Source organism: Pseudophryne corroboree, chromosome 2, assembly GCF_028390025.1.
Source record: "Pseudophryne corroboree isolate aPseCor3 chromosome 2, aPseCor3.hap2, whole genome shotgun sequence".
NCBI classification, from domain to species: Eukaryota; Metazoa; Chordata; class Amphibia; order Anura; family Myobatrachidae; genus Pseudophryne; species Pseudophryne corroboree.
The window spans coordinates 708,446,199-708,450,712 of NC_086445.1; positions in this window are offsets into that span (position 1 = coordinate 708,446,199).

Sequence of the window (4,514 nt, forward strand, 5' to 3'; positions counted from 1 at the left end):
ATTAAAAGGACACTGAAGCAAGAAATGGTCCATACTCTCCTCCTGACTTTGACACTCCTCCCGTGGACAATCAAGATCATTGGATCTTCTAAACTTCAGGTTCCCCCTAACATAGAGCTTCCCCTGGAATGAGAACCAGGCGAGGTCCCTAAATTTCAACGGGATCCTCTGAGAATTTATCAGCGAAATCCCTTCTGAACATACAGTTTCTTGGCAATCCTTAAGAGCCAATGGGACATGGAAGTGAGTTTGCAAGACCCTCTTCCCCAACTCCTTCCTACTGAAATCTCTTAACTACACCACCGGGTTGACCATATCCAGCCCCCCCTTGGTCCTCGGTTTGCACGCAATGCCTCTCTTGACTATATTCATTTTCTTTCACCACAACAGCAGGAAAAACAAAGAGCCAATTTAAGACCACAGAGGTTGTGGCAAAAAACATACATAACTGACATATAAAAACAATGGAATCAGATAGGTTTTACACAAGTCAAACCTTTCCCTCAGGGAGAATTTCCATCCTCTCCAACTTCTTACTTTCCGTGTCACCTCTTCCAGTATCCTTTCCCAATTTGCTGTGGCATAATCTTATTCCTAGAATCTTATTCCTAGAATCTTAATTTGGTGGCTGGCCACAGGGAGGCTGTCCGGAAGGTCGAATTGATTACCTTCCTCCCCCATCCAGAAAACTTCACACTTGTCCTGATTTATCATGGAGCCCGAGGCTCCAGAGTATTCGCCTATCAGTTGGTCCACATCACAGGCCTCTGTTTTTGACGACAGAACCACTGTGACATCATCAGCATAGGCAGTTACCTTTAGTGATTCACCCTGGCCCAGCTGCACCCCTCCCACCATGCTGTCCTCAATCCTCCGAATAAAAGGATCGATTGCAAACACGTAAAGGAGAGGGCTCAGGGGGCAACCCTGCCGGACCCCAGAATTCACCACAAAGGCAGGCCCTACCCAACCATTAACAAGCGGGAAGCTCTCGGCCTTGCTGTACAATATGCGTAGCCAATTGACTAATTTAACTGGAATGCCATACCTTTCCAGCAAAGTCCAGAGGTACTCATGGTTGATTCGGTCAAAAGCTTTGGACTGATCCAATGCCAGTAAGTACTTCCCCCACTTCTCAACCCTGCACCGCTCTATGGCCTCCCGGACACCAAGGACAGCACTAAATGTGCTTCGACCTTTCACAGTACAATGCTGAGAAGTAGAGAGCAACAGCCCGGAAAATTCCATCAGCCTATTAAATATGATTTTTGCCAACACCTTCCTATCCATATCGAGGAGTCCTATGGGGCACCAGTTCTCAATACGGACCGGGTCCTTTTCTTTAGAGAGTCAGATAAGTGCAGAAAGCCTCATGGAGGGAGGGAGTTTACCCTCTGCCAGGCCACTGTTAAAAACCTCCACGAGACGAGGTGCCAGGACATCTGAGAATTCTTTATAGAATTCAGCTGTCAAACCATCTGGCCCAGGTGTCTTTTTTGATGTTAACCTGCCAATCGCTTCTCTGACCTCCTCCACAGATATCTCACTCTCTAAGCAATCAATTGAGGCATCCGGTTCCACAAGCCCTGGTATCCTCCCCAGAAATTCCTCCATCTTTTCTCTGCTAAGTGCCTTCTCGGACAGCAGATCAGTGTAATAGGTTCTAATGACTTCCAGGATGCCCTCTCTCCCCTCCTGCACGACACCCTTTCCATCAATCAGACCTCTGATTTTCTTTAACTCGATCTTTCGCCTACAATTCTGGTAGGGATCCGGGGAGTGGTACTTGCCATAATCCCTCTCCCGAATCAAAGACGAAAGTCGACTATACTGCAACTGCTGCATCCGAGATTTCACCCGGGAGATTTCCACCATCATCTCCTCTTTCAGAGATCAGAAAGTCTAATTTCCTCCTCAGAGCAAAGTAGGCACTTTTCTTTACCAAGTTTTTCTTTGCTACCAGCCACTTGAAAAACCCTCGGGTCCTCTCTTTGACCTCCTCCCACCACTCCGATCTACTCCATCCTGCCTCCAACAGTGTTTCCGGTGCTTGGAAGAATTCCCTAAAGGATTGTCTTACCTTATCTCCCTTTAGGAGCTCTGAGTTCAGCCTCCATAGGCCCCTTCCTTTCGAAATGGACTGTTCAAAGAAAAAGTCAAGAACCCGTGATCCGAAAATTCCACCAACCTTACCTGTGAAGGCAAAGTCTTGGAAGTTTCTTTAACGAAAAACCTATCTATTCTAGTCCTACTCTGACCACTAAAGTAACTGTACCCCGTGAGGTCTGGATGATGCCGAATATGGACATCAACCAACCCAGCCTGCCTAACCATTGACACTAAATAATTTGAATTATAGCCCATGGGTTTTTTGGCACCTCCCCTGTCTTTTGGCCTAACTACGGCGTTGAAATCGCCACCAAAAACAACCTGCTGGGCCGTAAAAAGAAATGGCTTGATCCTCTTAAAAAGGCATTTCCTATGCCAGGCTGTCTGGGGCTCATAGATATTGATGAGCCTTAGGTCATGCCTTCTCAAGGTGACATCTAAGATCATACACCTTTCAATTTGTAGCTCAATAACCTTGTGCACAGTTACTATGCCGGCAAAAAGTACCGCCACCCCACCATAAGGCTCAGCTGCAAGAGACCAATAGGAGGGCCCACCTCTCCACTCGCTTTTGGCTTTGTGAAGAGCTGCCAACCTGCTAACCCGGGTCTCCTGCTAAAACAAAATATCAAAATCCTGGTTGTTAAAAAAATCAAAAGCCATAAACCGAGCCTTATCGGAAAGAACGGAAGCCACATTAATCGTGGCACATCGTATAGGGTGTAGATCCATGTTTCTTTGGTGATTGAGTTTCACTACCCATTTTCCTTATTCACTTCTCCCCACCACCTCCATCACCATCACCACCACCAACACCACATTCCATTCTTACAACAGCCTCTCCTTTCATCCCGGCTCCCTCCACGCCTGATCCAGGATCTTGGGTTTTCCGGGCAGGATCTATTGAAGGCGGATCCTTCTCTATTAGGGATTCCTGCACCCCCTCCCCAATTCCTTCCATGTTTGATTCTACATTTTCACCCTCCTCCTTGTCTTTCCCCACTAATGTAGCTCCTACCGGGTCCCACTCCAGCTCACTTTCTGATTCTTTCCCTGAAACTTCCGTCAAACTTCCTTTTCTTTCCTTCTTCTTTCTCCCTCCTTCCCCACTCCCTTTCTCTTTCTTCCTTCTCTTCCTTACTTTCCTTTGCTTAAGCACTAACTCTCCTTTTTCTCTCACTATTTCCCCTTCTTCTTCCTCCGTGGGTACCCCCTCAAACCTATTGAAAAGCAACAAGTTTTCTTTAATTCTTTCTGACTGCCTTTTTCCTCCCTTAATTACTAGCTGGAATCCCTCATCCTTCTCTTCCTTTCCTTTCCCCTTTCCTCCTACCAACTTCCATTCCACCTTTCCTTCCTGTACCTTTGCTGACCCTACTTGAACATTTTTCTCTCTTTCTTCCGTCTCTCTTTCCCTCCACTGCGTTGCTAATTCCTCTACACTTTCCCTCCTTCTCCCCCATTCCTTAATTTTTACCGCCTCCGGGCACCTACTATATGGATGACCCAGGGCCGGTTCAAGGGCGCATAGCGCCCCGGGCAGGAAAGGGGGTGTGGCCTAATACAGGGGGCGTGGTCAGTTACGCCTCCTGTACATTCTAGCACCGCTTGAATGCTGAGCGATGCGCGATGACGTCATCGCGCACCGCACAGCAAAAGGTCCTCTCCACGAAGGGAAACTAGACGCTATGCGTCTAGTTCCCTTCGTGGAGAGGACCTTTGCTGTGCGGTGCGCGATGACGTCATCGCGCACCGCTCAGCAAAGTTACTCTCCACGAAGGGAAACTAGACGCATAGCGTCTAGTTCCCTTCACAGGGGACGGCAGCGGGCAGCGGGCATTTGAGGCGGACGGGGGACACAGCGGGCAGCAGAGGCGGATCTTGCCACGGTGCGGCGCCCTCCGGATGGCGCCAGCGCCCTCTGGAAGGCGGCGCCCCGGGCAAAAGTCCTGCTTGCCCGTGGCAAGATCCGCTACTGGGATGACCTTCACCCCCACATAAATTGCATCAAATTATGTTGCAAACCTTTGATGTATGGCCCAGTGCGCCGCATAAGTTGCATTTGACCGTGTCGCACTCTTTGCTCAAGTGCCCAGGGTCACCACACTTAAAGCAGGTCTTTGGCTGACCCTAGAAGAACACCTTAATGTGATCGCGGCCAATGTATGCGGCGGACGGCAGATGTTTCACTCCTTCTCCATTTCGCACCAAGTGCACATTTGCTGACCATGTTCCTACCAACACTCCCAGTGTATTATCAGCTTTCTCTAAACTCAACATTTTTTCACATTGCCTGCTTAACCAGAATTTAATGTCGTTTTCCGGTATTGTCTCATTTCTTACTAATATAGATATTTTAACACTTTCAATCCTCCCCCTCATGAAAAAGGAAAATTGACTAAAGT